At 39.4% G+C, this 19354-nt stretch overlaps 1 protein-coding gene and 1 non-coding gene across 3 annotated transcripts in view; one reads left to right on the top strand and one right to left on the bottom strand.

Annotated features, from left to right (window-relative positions):
* FBXW7 (F-box and WD repeat domain containing 7) overlaps nt 1–19354 on the bottom strand; it is a 224502-nt gene that overhangs the window by 103981 nt on the left and 101167 nt on the right. The gene's annotated exons all lie outside the window — the stretch shown is intronic.
* Nucleotides 8565–8671, top strand: LOC112442122 (U6 spliceosomal RNA). Its single transcript, XR_003030129.1, has one exon. It is a non-coding gene; the product is annotated as a U6 spliceosomal RNA (small nuclear RNA).

The following is a 19354-nucleotide window of genomic DNA, read 5'->3' as shown; positions in this document are numbered from 1 at the left end:
GGGCTGAACAGATTCTCAGTGCTGTAGATTAACAAGATAAACACCACAGGGCACATCATACAAGTATTCATATAAGCAGCCAGTATTCGTTAAGTTTTAGGGTTCTGAACTGAACATTTCAAATTCACACGCCTCATCAATCACATGCATCTTCACTAGAAAGGATGCATAACTATTTCTCAGCTCACATGACAATATCTACTTTTTATATGTTATTTAACTTACAGTACATATTTCTGTCTGGCCACATTTAATTCCTCATCCCCATTCAACTCCACTACATCTGCAATCTGGGTTTACTAAACTGAAACTGAATTTCACACTGGTTGCCAAATCCCACTGGGTCTTTTGCCATTTTTGTAGCTTTTTACAGGACTGGCAATGACTTCCCCTCTCTTTACAACTCTCACGCCTCTTAGTCTCCCTTGAGATCATCCTTTCCTTGGTATTGTCCCGCAGGCAGCTCCTTTGTTCTTCACTGCCAGCTCCTTCCTTCTCTGAAATTTCTTTGCAACCTTGGGTTTTAAGTATCACACAGAAGTTAATGACAACCAACTCCACTCTCTCCAGCCAAACTCCTCCACTGAGTCCACTAGCTATATCAAGATATCCCACAGTTGCCCCAAATTCATTATTTTAAAACCCAAATTCCTGTGCACTCTCAGAATTCTTAGATCCTCTTCCTATTTTCTCTCAGTGAATGGAACTGTATTCTAGTCAGTTGCAGATTTAGAAAATCTGAATGGCTTGCCCTCTTCAACTTCCTTCTACTATCCTCTCCCCTGAGCAATTCAATTCTAAAGCCATAAAGTGGAGTCAGGTGTGTGGGGGGGATGGTGGGAGGAAAGAGCCTGACCATGAAGGCTGAGGAGGGATCCAAACAGTGGAGAAGAAGGCAGGAAGGTGTCAGAGCCCACAGGGATATTCAGGGTGTGGGGGCCACTGCTCAGATACCCCTTCAACAGAATCTGCTATGGGAGCAGAGCTGCTCCATAGCCCCCAGGTACCTCATCCTGGAATCCACTCTAACAGTAATACCTGCCACGCTTCCTCTAGGCTTCCCCAGCAAAACAAATGACGGAGCATGGCAGGAATGCCCCAACAGCTAACTCTGTCTGGATGAGACTTCCTGCACATCTGTTTCTCTGGGGAACCTGACCTGACACAGAAGGTATTCATGTACTGTTGTCAAAAACACTTAGGATGATATAAAAATGTTCTGGAAGACACCACAAAATGGTTATCCTCATTAAACAAAGGCCATTTCACTCTAGAATATTTAAAGAATATCATCTGCTATGTAAAGAAATCCAGTGGCTTAGCTAAGGAAAAGTTCTCAACAGGGTATGTGAGCTGAAAGGGGTCCTTTTAAGACAACAGAAGAACAGAGTTTGTTTTGTAGTAATACTGTGAAGATGAAGAATGGCTGCAGATTTCACACTCTTCAGTCTCTAATGGTTTTGACTTCAAGGGACAAGATTTTTGGATTTAAAAGGAAAATGCCCTTCTGGAAAACACTGTGTTACAAAAAGGAAACTTGAAATGTTTCCACTGCTGCTGGAGCTCCAGTGAAGAAGATACCAGCAAGTCTCAAGTCTCATGAGAACCACCTGGGGAAGCCGCAGAATACACTGAACTCAGGTTCGTTCCCTTTCAAAACAAGTGTATCAATGAACAGGTTCTCTTTTCCTGAATCATCTGATAGCGAGAAACTGACTTGAAAAAAAAAAAAAGAGTAAGCAGCAGCAGTCTAATACATTCAAGATGAGTTTTACTGATCTGCACGGAAAAGTTCTGGATTTCTGCGAAGAAAAGAATATCCTGCTATTCATAGGAAACAATGAACATTATGCTGCGGTTTCAACTTCTCATACATTTGAACAATCTTTTATTTATTCAGTGAACATTTAAAATAGTAAGCTAAAAAACTGCTCTCATTTCAGTTGAAAGAAAAATTTGTATGCGCTTGCTTATCTCATGTTTGACCCTGAATGGTATTTCTAAAGCAAAAACCAAGCAAAAGAGGTAAATATAATTTTTAAGATTCAAAAACAATACTTTCAGCATATATGAGCCTATAAAAGAAGTAATTTTCTAACTGTTTGGCCTATATTTGAAATAAAAGAAGTAATTTTCTAACTGTTTGGCCTATATTTGAACTTGACCATGTCACTGAATAAGCAAATGCTTTTTCAAAGTTTTATATAAAATTGTGTCTAGACAATATTTTCATTCATATTACTTTGGCTTATGGTTTTGGTTGCTTTACTATTCAACACTGTCAATAAATTTTCATGTTGTTAAAATTAATTTACAACCTTTATTTAAATTAAATCTGCTGAGTCTACATTAAGAAAAATTAAGTCCCATTTTGGTTTAAGCTAGTTACATGAAATGCATTACGTTTCTTATGAGTTCTCAAAATTCATGGAATGATAAGAGATTAACCTCTCTTTTCTTTTTTTGGCCACACTGTGTGGCTTGTGGGATCTTCGTTCTCTGACCAGGGATTGAACCCAGGCCCTCAACAGTGAAAGCAACAAGTCCTAACCACTGGACCACAGGGGAATTCCCTAAAATAGATTAAGTTAAAGTAAGGGAAGCTTAATTACCAGGGTGTTGTATTTTTCCCAAGAAAAGTTGGCTAAAATGTTTAGTCCTGAATACTGGGGCAGAAAGGAGGAATGCTCTTACATGTACAGTAGCAAAAATCTGTGATAAGGCCTATTTGGACAAGGTTAAGAAGGTAAAGTTTAAAAAAAAGAAAAAACGAATTTCCTCTGTCTGCTCAATTAACTTGAATTGGAGCTGACATCCTTGGTAGGAAGGAAGAAACTACACAAAAAGAAGAGGTTAATAAATTTGCCAAATATAAACATGTTCACAGGGGGGAAAAAGCATCCTATACTCAAAAGAGCACTGACAATTATCAATGAATCACTGTATCTACATCTTAACTGTTCAAGCTACCGCGAGTCATTGATAGAATAAATTTTAAGTGTTTCCCCAGTGTAAGAATACTGAGGAAGGCTGGAAGTGAATATTAGTGTTAGGACAAACTGAAATTACGCTTACTTAATAGGAAGCAATGAGAGCAACACAGCATCACTCCTGGGATATTCCTGTCAACAAATCCATGAACTGAGTCCACAAATGAGGAAACAGGAAACAAACTCAAATTAAGGGTCCTAGTTCAAAATGGCCTGCAATCTTCAGGAGTTAAAGGGACGGGGGGAAAAAAAAACAGATCAGGGACTATTCTGGATACATGATCATAAATGCAACACATGATATTGAATGGACTCTTGTCCTTATACGAGATACTGTTTGAACAACTGGTGAAACTCAAATGGGGTCTAAAGAACAGACAATCTAATATACCAACATCCTGATTTTAATGGCTATATTGTGGTTATTCAGAAGAATGTCCCTGTTTATAAGAAACACATACTCAAGTGTCTGAGGGTGACAACATCATTTTGATGACTTATCAAACGGTTCTGGGGCAAAATAAATTCTTAGTACTGTACTTGGAACTTTTCTGAATGTTAAATAAGGGGGGAAAGGAGAAATCTGGATATTATCTTGCTTCCCATCATCTGTTAGAAACTACCCTTGCCTGTCCCCACATCTCTGTCACCCACTTAACTTCATCCCTAAGTCTACGTGAGTCCACCTCTTAAATAGCCTTACACTGGATCCCACCTTTCTAGTACTGCTTAATAAGCACATGCTATCTGCTTCTTGCCCAAACGATTTGAATAGCGTCCCTAGTAATCTCCCTGTCATTGTCTCCCGCCCCTCTCATCTACCCTCTATACTGCTGCCAGAATAGGAAATGTCAACAATTTAGCAGCAGTTGCTAAACTTTTTACATGCCGAACCCTTTGTTCAAATGAGAGAAAAGCATTGAACAGGTGAAGAGAGAGCAGGGGAGAAGAGAAACAGCGTGCATAGAGAGAATCAGCAACCCTCGGGTGACTGCAGAACTTCTGAAAACTACTGCTCTGTAGGATAAACCTAAACTCCTAAGCACAGTACACAAGACACACCTAATCTGGTCTCACTTCCATCCAGCTTCAATACACACTGGTCTGCCTTTATATTCAATAACTTTTCTCACAGCCTATAAACTAAAAAGCTTGGTGATTACAGATTTTTAAAACATAAAACTATAAGTGTCCATCTAAAGTTGTTAGTAGATATTTCTATTTCTTTGTGATAGTTTAAGACTGAAGTCTACTGAAAAAACTCGACGACTGTGCAGAATATCTCCTACAAGTCTTTCGGTGCTTCCCTTGTGGCTCAGTTGGTAAAGAATCCATCTATGATACGAGGAACCTGGGTTCAATCTCTGGGTTGGGAAGATCCCCTGGAGAAGGGAATGGCCACCCACTCCACTATTCTGGCCTGGAGAACTTCATGGACAGTATAGTCCATGGGGTTGCAAAGAACTGGACACGACTGAGTGACTTGCACTTCACTTTCACAAGTCTTTTAGGTAGAGTGGTTATCATCACTGCTTGAAGCAAGAAGGGTGTCAGGTTTGGATATGAAAGCTGAAATCTGGGTTAGAAAGGTAAATGATCACAGAATTCAGTCAATATTGTAATTCAGCTGTTCACCATTCAAATATTTTAAAAGTGGAAAAAATGGGTAAAACACAAATAGTTGACTATTTACCCTCTATTAGTTGACTATTAGACAGTTGATAAACATATGAAAATGTACTCAATAACATCAGCCATCAAGGAAATGCAAATTAAATCACATGCAAAAACAACTTCTCATTCACAAGAATTACTAAAATTAAAAGCAACCAAACACCACCAAATGTTGGGGAAACAGGAAACAACTGAAACTCTTGTACTTGGCTCCTGGGCTTATAAAACAGTCTCACCGCCGGAGAAAACCCCTTGGTGGTTTCTTATAAAAACACACACTCTTTGGGCTAGCACATACACTCCTAGCTACCTAACCAAGACAGATGTCTACCAGAAAGGTCAGTACAAGAATGCTTGTGTTATAGCAGCTCTATTCAGAACAGCCAAAGCTGAAGACAACTCCAATATTCACCAGCAGAAGAATGGATATACTGAATTGTATCTGTACAATGGAATAGCACACAGAGACAAAAAAGAACGCACTCTGATACATGCAACAACATGGATGACAAACACACTATGTTGAACATAAGAAGTCAAACAGAAAAAGCAACACTATGTACTTCTACTTATATGACATTTACAAATACACAGAACTAATCTACAGTGATAATAATCACAACAGTAGCTGCCTAAGTGTGGACTGAATGGAATGAGCATGAGGGAAATATGGGGAGTGATAGAAATATTCTATGTCAAAAGAGGTATTGGTTATAGTTACATATACATAAGTATATACATTCGTCAAAATTCATCTGTACATTTCACTTTAGATAAAAGCACCTCAATTTAAAATGTACAATTAACTGAAGACAATGCAAAAACCTTTCTGCCTTCCTTGACTCCCAATATCAGACTGTTAGAGGCTGAAGAAGGCTTAGGTCTTTGCTCCGGGCCCATAGTTGATAAGATAGCAACAAATCCTGAAACATCCTGTGGCAAGTAGAGAGAATTTGGATGAAGAATACGATGTGGCCACATAAGCAACCACACTAGAGGAAACATCTGAAGCCACCACCTACAGAGCCAGTGATCACAGGATCAAAGAAAGCCAGAATCTGCTAATTTCAGAAATAACTCAGCATCTTTAAGAAAAGTCTCAACACCATCACAGTGAGCAAGCACCAACTCAAATCTTTTAACTTTGGCCTCTACTCTGCCTCACTATCATTTTTACAAGGTTTTAAACTTCAGAAAAAGCATACCACTATAATATAGAAAATGGATTGTCTATAGAAAACTAGTGAGTCTGTTTTTTAAACAGGGTTCCCATCTTGGAGAGCATATTTTTAGCATGGCAACTGTAGTAAACCACACGTGGTAAAGAATGTCATCTTGTTATTTGCTTTTTATAAATTTAGGGATCCTGCTCTCATCTGCTGTTGCTTGATCTCCTCATGCCTGGGTCCCTGGGAAGTTCCAGTCAGTATCTATGCAATTAGAACCCAGGTAACTCTTGCCTGGATTTCTTTTCTTGCTCTCAGGCAAAACAATGACCTCCTTTAGATAAATTTGCCAGAGAAACACTATTCACAGGTAGACTCTCAGAAACAATCACTCCATCTTCTTCTTCAAATTCCTGGCAGGAAGGCTAAGTGGACACAGTGGGGGAAGATACTGCCTGACTGCACTGCACACAAGGTGTCTTCACAAAATGTGTATTTGAACTGAAAAAACACAAGACTTAAACTCTAACATGTGCCAGGCACTGGGGATACAATGCTGACCAAAGACATAAACCATGCATCTAAACAACAGAGTGAAAAAGATACTATTTATAAAAAATGAGGCAACCATCTGCTCTAGCTAGACCTTTGTAAGATACCTGGATTAAAAATAAATAAACTTCTAAAAGTTACATAATTATAGTTGAAACCAGGTAAAATAAACTTCATTCTAGCCTGTTTGTATCACTGCTCACCAATGTCTATGCTGCTGCTGCTAAGTCGCTTCAGTTGTGTCCGACTCTGTGCGACCCCATAGACGGCAGCCCACCAGGCTCCCCTGTCCCTGGGATTCTCCAGGCAAGAACACTGGAGTGGGTTGCCATTTCCTTCTCCAATGCGAGAGTGAAAAGTGAAAGTGAAGTTGCTCAGTCGTGTCGGACTCCTAGCGACCCCATGGACTGCAGCCCACCAGGCTCCTCTGTCCATGGGATTTTCCAGGCAAGAGTACTGGAGTGGGGTGCCATTGCCTTCTCTTCACCAATGTCTATAGTGACTGAAAAGGCAAAAAAAAAAAGCAAAAACCATCACCACTACTGATACCAAGAAACAAAGAAACAACAGTGAAAGTGAAAGCACTCAGTTTTGTACAACTCTTTGCAACCCCATGGACTATACAGCCCATGGAATTCTCCAGGCCAGAATACCAGAGTGGGTAGCTTTTCCTTTCTCCAGGGGATCTTCCCAACCCAGGGATCGAATCCAGGTCTCCCGCATTGCAGTGGATTCTTTACCAGGTACGCCACCTTAATTACAAGAAGCAGCCCAATCATAAATTCAAGAAGAAACAAATATAATTCACTCAAAACCATTCTTCCTTTTTTTAGTAATGATTAAGCTATTATTTTTTAAATAAGAAGAAGTATGATTTTCTTACAAAGACCTTTTCTGTGTACATGAAAATAAAGCAACACTGTAATAATGATTAAATCAGTAAACTAGATCCTTACGTAATGACCTGTAATTTTTCAGACAAGAAATTTTTAAAATTTTTCAGGTTATAGAACAGCATTTCTGGGCAAACCTAACAAGGCAGCAGTTGTACAACATTCTCAAACTTCCAAACACCCTCAATTTCAGTACAGACAATGCTGTGTTGTACACTCAATCTAAAACTAAGAGGCAGCCTTGTGGCTTAGTCACAACTCGAATTCCTTATCACAATGACGACAGAATAAGGATTTTACCACTAAACTCAGCCATTCAAATAACTGGGAAGTCAATAACAATGGTTATCACTGCTCTCCAGAACTACTGATTTTCAGATTTATTTGAAGGAATGTTTCTTAGAACCTCCAAGTTCTTGGATAGGAATCCTTCATACTGAAGTTATTCCTTTCCCCTAGACAAAAGTAGAGGGTTAAGTCAAAAGAATAGTAATAATTAATTGAAAGCCATAAAATATGTCTTTGTTCTTCTACTATAGCAATTCAATTACTCCAGATATAAAAAATAAAATATTAGTAGGGAATCTTACAGGTTTCTTAAGAAGCCTGTTTTGTTATTTTTTTTAAATATTCAAATTAGTAAAGATACTTCCACTACATTCATGTCATCAGCAAACATTCCCAGAGTGTTTGCTGCTGCTGCTGCTGCTGCTGCTGCTGCTAAGTCACTTCAGTCATGTCCTACTCTGTTCGACCCCACAGACGGCAGCCCACTAGGCTTCTCTGTCCCTGGGATTCTCCAGGCAAGAACACTGGAGTGGGTTGCCATTTCCTTCTCCAATGCACAAAAGTGAAAGTGAAGTCGCTCAGTTGTACCCGATTCTTAGCGACCCCATGGACTGCAGCCTACCAGGCTCCTCCGTCCATGGGATTTTCCAGGCAAGAGTACTGGAGTGGGGTGCCATTGCCTTTTCCCCCAGAGTGTCTACTAGGAGCTAATACTATGCTATGTACAACACATTCATTTAATCTACAATCCTGACATCACTATTCCCACTTTATAAAATAGGAAACAGCCTTGGACTAAGGTCATTTGCCTGAATATTTACAGTCAGTAAGATTTAGTAACATGTTTGAAATTCAGGTATGTCTGAGCCAAGGTTTATGTTCATTCCACTAGACCGACCTCCAACATAATAAAAATCCTGAAGCACCAAGAAAAACAAAAAGGTCACAAGTGACAGTAACACAACACATTACAACTATCTCCTCAATATAAAAGCCCTTCTGTGCTCACTTCAGCAACACGTGTACTAGAATTGGAACAATACAGAGAAGATTAGCATGGCCCCAGTGCAAGGATGGCACGCAAACTTGTGAAGTATTCCGTATTTTTAAACCCCAAAGTTAGCAGAAGGAAAGACATCATAAATATCAGAGCAGAAATAAATGAAAAAGAAATGAAAGAAACAATAGTAAAGATTAATAAAACTAAAAGCTGGTTCTTTGAGAAGATAAACAAAATTGACAAATCATTACCAGACTCATCAAGAAACAAGAAAAAGAGAAGAATCAAATCAACAAAATTAGAAATGAAACAGGAGAGGCTATGACAGACAGGGCAGAAATACAAAGGATCATAAGAAACTATTACGAGCAACTACATGCCAATAAAATGAACAACCTGGAAGAAACGGACATATTCTTAGAAAAATTCCTTCTGCCAAGACGGAACCAGGAAGAAACAGTAGCTATGAAGAAGCCTCACAAGCACCGACACCGAAACTGTGAGTTAAACAATCTCTCAGAACGCAAAAGGTCAGCACCAGCTGGCTTCACAGGTGAATTTCACCGAACATTCAGAAAAGAGCTAATGCCTATCTTTCTCAAACTCTTCCAAAAAATGTCAGAGGAAAAAACATTTCCAATCTCATTCTACATGGTCACCATCCCCCCGATACCAAAACCAGATAAAGACTTCACAAAAAAAGAAAATTATAGGCCAGTATCACTGATGAAAATAGACACAGAAATCCTTAGCAAACAATTCAACAACACTAAAAAGATCAAGTTGGGTTTATCTCAGGTATGCAAAGATTCTTCAATACATGCAAATCAATCAATATGATACACCATATTAACAACTGAAAGATAAAAGCCATATGGTCATTTCAATAGATGTAGAAAAGCTGTCGACAAAATTCAGCATCCATTTATGATAAAAGCTCTTCAAAAGATGGGCACAGAAGGAACCTACCTCAACATAATAAAGGCCATATATGATAAACCCACAGCAAACATTCTCAATGGTGAAAAACTGAAAGCATTCCCTCTAAGACCAGGAACAAGACAAGGGTACCCACTCTCTCCACTATTATTCAACATAATAAACTACTATTATTGTAGTTTCATAAGTCCTAACTACAACAATCAGAGAAAAAAAAGAAATAAAAGGAATCCAGATTGGAAAAAAGAAGTAAAACTCATTTGCAGATGACGTGATACTATACATGGAAAACCCTAAGGATTCTATCAAAGATTACTAGAGCAAATCAATGAATTTAGCAAAGTTGCAGGATACAAAATCAATACACAGAATTAAGAACTTGCATTCTTATACACTAACAACAAAAAATCAGAAAGAGAAAGTAAGGAAACAACCCCATTTACCACTGCAACAAAAAGAATAAAATATCTAGGAATAAACCTACCTAAGGACACAAAAGAACTGTATACCAAAAATTGTAAGACACTGATGAAATAAATCAAAGACAACATAAACAGATGGAGAGATATTCCATGTTCCCAGGTTGGAAGAATCAATATTGTGAAAATGACTATACTACCAAATGCAATCTACACATTCAATGAGATCCCTATCAAATTACCAATGGCATTTTTCACAGAACTAGAACAAAAAATTTCACAATTCGTATGGAAACACAAATGATCCTGAATAGCCAAAGCAATCTTGAGAAAGAATGGAGCTGGAAGAATCAAGCTTCCTCACTTCAGACCATACTACAAAGTTACAGTCATCAAGACAGCACAATACTGGCACAAAACAGAAATATAGACCAATGGAACAAGACAGAAAGCCCAGAGATAAACCCACACCCTATGGACACCTTATCTTTGACAAAGAGGCAAGACTATACAATGGAGAAATGATACGCTCTTCAATAGTGGTGCTGGGAAAACTGGACAGCTACATGTAAAAGAAGGAAATCAGAACACTTCCTAACACCATACACAAAGATAAACTCAAAATGGATAACAGACTTAAATGTAAGACCAGAAACTATAAAACGCTTAGAGGAAAATATAGCAGAATACTCTATGACATAAATCACAGCAACATCATCTATGGCCCACCTTCTGGAGTAATGGAAATAAAAACAAAAATAAACAAGTGGGACCTAATTAAACTTAAAAGGACAGTAAAGGAAACTATAAACAAGGTGAAAAGACAACTCTCAGAATGGGAGAAAATAAGAGCAAATGAAACAACTGACAAAGGATTTATCTCCAAAATATACAAGCAGCTCATGCAAATCAATACCAGAAAAACAAGCAACCCAAACAAAATGTGGGCAAAAGACCTAAACAGACGTTTCTCCAAAGAAGACGTACAGATGGTTAATAAACACATGAAAAGATGCTCAACATCACTCATTATCAGAGAAATGCAAATCAAAACTACAATGAGATATCACCTCACATCAGTAAGGACAGCCATCGTCAAAAAAAATCTACAAACAAATGCTGGAGAGGGTGTGGAGCAAAAAGAACCCTCTTGCACTGTTGGTGGGAATGCAAATTGATACAGCCACTATGAAGAACAGTATGGAGGGTCCTTAAAAAACTAGGAATAAAATCACCATATGACCCAGCAATCCCACTACTGGGCATACACCCTGAGAAAACCATAAACAAACAAGACACATGTACCTCAATGTTCGCTGCAGCACTATTACAATAGCTGGGATATGGAAGCAACCTAGATGCCCATCAACAGACGGATGCATAAAGAAGCTGTGGTACATACGTGCAATGGAATATTACTCACCCGTATTTAGAATGCATTTGAGAGAGCTCTAATGAGGTAGATGAACCTAGAGCCTGTTAGAGTGATGTAAGTCAGAAAGAGAAAAACAAGTATCATCTAGTAAAGCATATATATGGAATCTAGAGAAACGGCAGTGATGAATCTATCTGCAGGGCAGGAACAGAGATGCAGACAGAGAACAGAGTGGTGGGCATGGTGTGAGGAGTGGGGGATGCGCCGAGACAGCAGCATGGAATCGCACACACTACCGTGTGTGAAACAGCCAGCCAGTGGGGATCTGCTGCACGACGCAGACAGCTCAAGCCCAGGCCCTGGGACCCGATAATGGCTGGGATGGGGTGGGAGGTAGGTTCAAGAGGCAGGGGACATATGCATACCTATGGTTGATTCATGCTGAAATACGGCAAAAACCAACACAGTATTTGTGAACCAATTACCCTTCAATTAAAAATAAGTTAATTAAAATGTTTTTAAAACAAAAAAGCCCCTTCTTAAGATAAGGCCCATTCTCCTTTCTCATATTTCTTCCAATTAGGAACAGGAATAGTGAGTGGGTCAGCTGTCCATTTGGTCAAAGCCAAATCGACAGTGAAAATAGCTGCATAAAACTGAGGTCATAAAACCCAGTGGTTAAGAGCCCATGTTGAGCAGTAGATGACAATACAGATTTTACTTCCAGCACTATTAAGCTATGTAAACTTGGACATATCACCCAGTGCCTTTCCCTTCTCCAGGGGATCTTCCCAACCTAGGTCTCCCGCACTGCAGGTGGATTCTTTACCAGCTGAGCCACAAGGGAAGATCAACTCAGAGGTAAAGAGTTACTTAAAAGAAAGGATGGAGCTATGACTGAGTCAGGGCACATGGAGGTGCTTCTGGGATAGTTGACAAACTTCCGTGTATTGCGCACAGAGTCGGACACGACTGAAGTGACTTAGCAGCAGCAACATGCATACAAAAAGATGCTCAACATCACTAATGCTCAACCAGCTTTACACCCTTCAGGAAAAATCCTTTGTGATTGGATGTTTAATGTCTGCCAGGAAACTGGTTACCAAGATGTTGAAGCTACAGTTATTTTATGATAGCACATTTCCCTTATCTGCCTCTTTTTATTTCATCACTGTTTACCCTTATTTTAAAATATTTTATAGCCATACTTATGATGCTCTTGATTTCTTGATTCCACAAATCAATTTCATTCAAATCCAAAGAGTGCCAAGTCCTTATGTATATTTTGTACCAAATTAAATTAGAAGACAAAAAAATTGAGCTTTCATAATTGCTACAAAGATAAATAATGGAGAAATTTGGTGCTAAACAACATAATACAAAAAATATATATTTATTAGCAATATACAGTATAACTAATAAAACTACCTGAGAAGTGTAATGCTTATTTATTTTTTGTGTATCTTTGCAATCTATTTTATATATATTGACAAAAGAGACTGTGAAATATTTAGCCATGCAGAATATATGCCTAGACCAGAGCACGTGTAGGAAGGCATTTTGGTAATCATTAACTGCCCTGAAATGACAGACTACAAGTTATGATGTGTGTCATCTGCACTTTAATCGTGAATATTAGCAAATCTCCAAATGTTAGCCACATTGGTTTGTTTCCCTTGGACATTCTTTATTCATGATATTTCAATGCTGTAACTGGGTAGTCCTTTTTAAACAAAACATTTGCAAAACAGAGGGATTATTTGTTTTTAAAGCTTTTGTAAATAAAGCCTTCAGAAATGTTTTCTTACCAAAAAAAAAAAATCAGACAAATGCAAATCAAAACTACAATGAGTTAACACCTCACATCCGTTAGAATGGCCATCACCAAAATTCTACAAATAGTAAAACACTGGCAAGGATGTGGGAAAAAGGGAACCCTAGCACACTGCTAGTGAGAATGTAAACTGGTGCAGTCAACTATAGAAAACAGTATGCAGGGTCCTCGAAAAACTAAACATAGCAGTACCATGTGACCCAGCAATTCTAGACCTGGGTATATATCAAAAAGAAAAAAAAAAAAAAAACAGACTAATTTGAAAAGATATATGCACCAGCATTATTTATAATTGCAAAGATATGGAAGCAAACTAAGTGTTTATCAACAGATGAATGTTTAAAGAAGATACGGAATATTACTCAGCCATAAAAAAGAAATTCTGCCACTTGCAACATCATAGATGGGCCTATTTAACACTTAGTGAAATAAGACAAACACTGGATATACATGGAATCTAAAAAATAAATGAATGAATATAACAGAACAGAAACAGACTCACAGATGAAGAGAACAAACTAAAGGGGAAAGAAGCAAGACAGGGATGGGAGATTAAGAGATACAAGCCACTAACTATTAAATACATGAACAACAATGAAATATTGTACAGCACAGACAAATACGTTATTTTATAATAATTTTAAGTGGAGTATACTGTATAAAAATATTGAATCACTATGTTGCAGACCTAAAACTAAAACTATAAATCAAATATACTTCAACAAAAAAGTATATATCATCTTAATGCACTGCTGCTGCTGCTGCTAAGTCGCTTCAGTCGTGTCCGACTCTGTGCGACCCCATAGACGGCAGCCCACCAGGCTCCTCTGTCCCTGGGATTCTCCAGGCAAGAACACTGGAGTGGGTTGCCATTTCCTTCTCCAATGGATGAAAGTGAAAAGTGAAAGTGAAGTTGCTCAGTCGTGCCCAACTCTTGGCGACCCCATGGACTGGAGCCTACCAGGCTCCTCTGTCCATGGGATTTTCCAGGCAAGAGTACTGGAGTGGGGTGCCATTGCCTTCTCCATCTTAATACACTAAAGTATATATTTATTTTATATAGTTACCTGTATCTATAATTTATTTTACAATAAAAAGAACAGCTTAAAAACAAGATTATAGATAAGATTTATTTAATAAAATTCATCAGCAATGGTCCAGTGTCATCTGAATTATTTTCAACAATTTTCATTCCAAACTCTTACAGTAAACATTTCAAAATAAAAAGACAGAAAATTTGACAAAGTGTGTTAAAATGCCTGTGATTTAGTTGCTAAGTTGTGTCCAACTCTTGTGACCCCATGGACTGTAGCCTGCCACACTCCTCTGTCCATGGTATTCTCCAAGCAAGAATATTGGACTGGGTTGCCATTTCCTTCTCCAGAGGATCTTCCTGACCCAGGAATCGAACCTGGGTCTCCTGCACTGCAGGCAGATTCTTTACCGACTGAACTATGAGGAAAGCCCTAAAATGCCTGACGCGTATCTTAATAATTCTAAAAGAAACTACTTAGTACAATATCCACTCATTGCTCCTGTAGCAGTATAACAGCTGCCAAATTTGGCAAATTAAACAAATTTGGGGATGCAGCACATAGCTTGAAGCCAGTTAATTTACTCCTAGATACCTCTTCATTTCACGATTACACAAGCAGTATTCAAAATAGTAATTCACTTATGTAGCTGGGTAACAAGCTACAGCTGCCAGACTGTTGGGCTTTTCTGGATTTCTTCTACTCTCAAAAAATCTAGAAAAGTCACCTAAATTTCAGATAGTAATTTGAAGAAACCTTTGATATCTCATTTTAGAGTTACAAACTTTGATCATATTCCTCTAAAATTCAAAACTCCTGATTACATTAAACCATAACCATATAGATACTCTTTTGAGGTGGATGTGCTACTCATTTTTTCCTGCCATTCCAAATTAGCTTGAATTAATCAAGAAATTACAATACATTACGAAGTACCTGATAGGAAATGAAGCAGATGTGACACGTAAAGAAGCACTCTAGCCCTCAGATAGCCTGAATCTAGCTGTCGATATAAGTATGTATTACTGGATGAAAGTGAAAGTGTTCGTCTCTCAGTCCTGCCGGCTCTTTGCAAATCCATGGACTGTAGCCCACCAAACTTCTCTGTCCACAGAATTCTCCAGGCAAGAATACTAAAGTGGTTAGCCATTCCCTTCTCTAGAGGATCTTCCCGATGCAGGGACTGAACCAAGATCTCCTGCATTCAGTTCAGTCTACTCGCTCAGTCATGTCTGACTCTGCAACCAAATGGACCGCAGCATGCCAGGCCTCCCGGTCCATCACCAACTCCAGAGTTTAATCAAACTCATGTCCATCCAGTGGGTGATGCCATCCATCTATCTCATCTTCTGTCATCCCCCTCTCCTCTCGCCTTCAACCTTTCCGAGGATCAGGATCTTTTCGAATGAGTCAGCTCTTCCCATCAGCTGAGCAAAGAACTGGAGTTTCAGCTTCAGCATCAGTCCTTCCAGTGAATACTCAGGACTGATTTCCTTTAGGATGGACTGGTTAGACTCCTTGCAGCCCAAGGGACTCTCAAGAGTCTTCTCCGACACCACAGTTCAAAAGCATCAATTCTTCTGTGCTCAGCTTTCTTTATAGTCCAGCTCTCACATCCATACACGATTACTGGAAAAACCATATCTTTGACTAGATGGACCTTTGTTGGCAAAGTAACAACTCTGCTTATTAATATGCTGTCTAGGTTGGTCATAACTTTCCTTCCAATGAGCAAGCGTCTTTTCATTTCATGGCTGCAATCACCATCTGCAGTGATTTTGGAGCCCTCAAAAATGAAGTCTGTCACTGTTTCCATCGTTGCCCCATCTTTTTGCCATGAAGTGATGGGACTGGAGGACATGATCGTAGTGTTCTGAATGTTGAGTTTTAAGCCAACATTTCACTTTCCTCTTTCACTTTCATCAAGAGGCTCTTTAGTTCTTCTTTGCTTTCTGCCATAAAGGTGGTATAACTAGCCAACCTGATCACACAGACCACAGTTTGTCTAACTCAATGAAACTAAGTCATGCCATGTGGAGCCACCCAAGACAGAGGAATCATGGTGGAGAGGTCTGATAGAATGTGGTCCACTGAAGTAGGCAATGGCAAACCACTTCAGTATTCTTGCCTTGAGAACCCCATGAACAGTATGAAAAGGCAAAAAATAGGACACTGAAAGATGAACTCCCCAGGTCAGTAGGTGCCCAATATGCTACTGGAGATCAGTGGAGAAATAGCTCCAGAAACAATGACGGGAGGGAACAAAAGCAAAAAGAACATCCAGTTGTGGATGTGACTGGTGATAGAAGCAAGGTCCGATGCTGTAAAGAGCAATGATGCATAGGAACCTAGAATGTTAGGTCCATGAATCAAGGCAAATTGGAGGTAGTCAAACAGGAGATGGCAAGAGTGAACGTCGACATTCTAGGAATCAGTGAACTAAGATGGACTGGAATGGGTGAATTTAACTCAGATGACCATTATATCTACCACTATGGGCAGGAATCACTTAGAAGAAATTAGGTAGCCAACATAGTCAACAAGAGTCCAAAATGCAGTACTTGGATGCAATCTCAAAAATGACAGAATGATCTCTGTTCGTTTCCAAGACAAACCATTCAATATCACAGTAATCCAAGTCTATGCCCCAACCAGTAACAGTGAAGAAGCTGAAGTTGAATGGTTCTATGAAGACCTACAAGACCTTTTAGAACACCCAAAAAAGATGTCCTTTTCATTATAGGGGACTGGAATGCAAAAGTAGGAAGTCAAGAAACATCTGGAGTAACAGGCACATTTGGCCTTGGAGTACAGAATGAAGCAGGGCAAAGGCTAATAGAGTTTTGCCAAGAGAACACACTGGTCAGAGCAACACCCTCTTCCAACAACACAAGAGAAGACTCTATACATGAACATCACCAGATGGTCAATACAGAAATCAGACTGATTACATTCTTTGCAGTCAAAGATAGAGAAGCTCTATACAGTCAGCAAAAACAAGACCGGGAGCTGACTGTGGCTCAGATCATGAACTCCTTATTGCCTATTCAGACTTAAATTGAACAAACTGGGGGAAACCACTAGACCATTCAGGTATGACCTAAATCAAATCCCTTATGACTATACAGTGGAAGTGAGAAATAGATTCAAAGGACTAGATCTGATAGATAGAGTGCCTGATGAACTATGGATGGAGGTTCATGACATTGTACAGGAGACAGGGAGCAAGACCATCCCCAAGAAAAAGAAATGCAAAAAAGCAAAATGGCTGTCTGGGGAGGCCTTACAAATAGCTGAAAAAAAGTGAAGCGAAAAGCAAAGGAGAAATGGAAAGATATACCCCTTTGAATGCACAGTTCCAAAGAATAGCAAGGAGAGATTACAAAGCCTTCCTCAGTGATCACTGCAAAGAAATAGAGGAAAACAACAGAATGGGAAAGACTAGAGATATCTTCAAGAAAATTAGAGATACCAAGGGAACACTTCATGCAAAGATGAGCTCAATAAAGGACAGAAATGGTATGGACCTAACAGGAGAAGATATTAAGAAGAGGTGGCAAGAATACACAGAACTGTACAAAAAAGATCTTCATGACCCAGATAATCACATCACTGTGATCACTCACCTAGACCCAGACATTCTGGAATGTGAAGCCAAGTGGGCCTTAGAAAGCATCACTGCGAACAAAGCTAGTGGAGGTGATGGAATTCCAGTTGAGCTCTTTCAAATCCTAAAAGATGATGCTGTGAAAGTGCTGCACTCTGTCAGCAAATTTGGAAAACTCAGCAGTGGCCACAGGACTGGAAAAGGTCAGTTTTCATTCCAATCCCACAGCAATGCCAAAGAATGCTCAAACTACCGCACAATTGCACTCATGTCACACCCTAGTAAAGTAATGCTCAAAATTCTCCAAGCCAGGCTTCAGCAATACATGAACCATGAACTTCCAGATTTTCAAGCTGGTTTTAGAAAAGACAGAGGAACTGGATATCAAATTGCCAACATTTGCTGGATCATTGAAAAAGCAAGAGAGTGCCAGAAAAACATCTATTTCTGCTTTACTGACTACGCCAAAGCCTTTGACTGTGTGGATCACAACAAACTGTGGAAAATTCTGAAAGAGATGGGAATACCAGACCACCTGACCTGGCTCTTGAGAAACCTGTATGCAGGTCAGGAAGCAACAGTTAGAACTGGACATGGAACAACAGACTAGTTCCAAATAGGAAAAGGAGTATGTCAAGGCTGTATATTGTCACCTTGCTTATTTAACTTGTATGCAGAGTACATCATGAGAAACGCTAGGCTGGAAGAAGCACAAGCTGGAATCAAGATTGCCAGGAGAATCGTCAATAACCTCAGATATGCAGATGACACCACCCTTATGGCAGAAAGTGAAGAAGAACTAAAGAACCTCTTGATGAAAGTGAAAGAGGAGAGTGAAAATGTTGGCTTAAAGCTCAACATTCAGAAAACTAAGATCATGGCATCTGGTCCCATCACTTCATGGCAAGTAGATGGGGAAACAGTCGAAATAGTGGCTGACTTTATTTATTAGGGCTCCAAAATCACTGCAGATGGTGACTGCAGCCATGAAATTAAAAAACTCTTGCTCCTTGGATGGAAAGTTATGGCCAACCTAGACAACATATTAAAAAGCAGAGACATTACTTTGTCGACAAAGGTCTAGTCAAGACTATGGTTTTTCCAGTGGTCATGTATGGATATGAAAGCTGGACCATAAAGAAAGCTGAGTGCTGAAGAATTGATGCTTTTGAATTGTGGTGTTGGAGAACACTTTTGAGAGTCCCTTGGACTGCAAAGACATCCAACCACTCCATCCTAAAGGAGATCAGTCCTGGGTGTTCATTGGAAGGACTGATGCTGAAGCTGAAACTCCAATACTATGGCCACCTGATGTGAAGAGCTGACTCCTTTGAAAAGACCCTGATGCTGGGAAAGATTGAAGTTGTGAGGAGAAGGGGACGACAGAGGATGAGATGGTTGGATGGCATCACCGACTTGAGTTTGGGTAAACTCCGGGAGTTGGTGATGGAAAGGGAAGCCTGGAGTGCTGCAGTTCATGGGGTCACAAAGAGTCAGACATGACTGAGCGATACAACTGAACTAATAAGGGTGGTGTCATCTGTATATCTGAGGTTATTGATAATTCTCCCGGCAATCTTGAT

The sequence above is a fragment of the Bos taurus genome, chromosome 17, assembly GCF_002263795.3.
Source record: "Bos taurus isolate L1 Dominette 01449 registration number 42190680 breed Hereford chromosome 17, ARS-UCD2.0, whole genome shotgun sequence".
In the NCBI taxonomy this organism is placed as follows: Eukaryota; Metazoa; Chordata; class Mammalia; order Artiodactyla; family Bovidae; genus Bos; species Bos taurus.
This window is presented reverse-complemented; position numbering and strand designations above follow the sequence as displayed.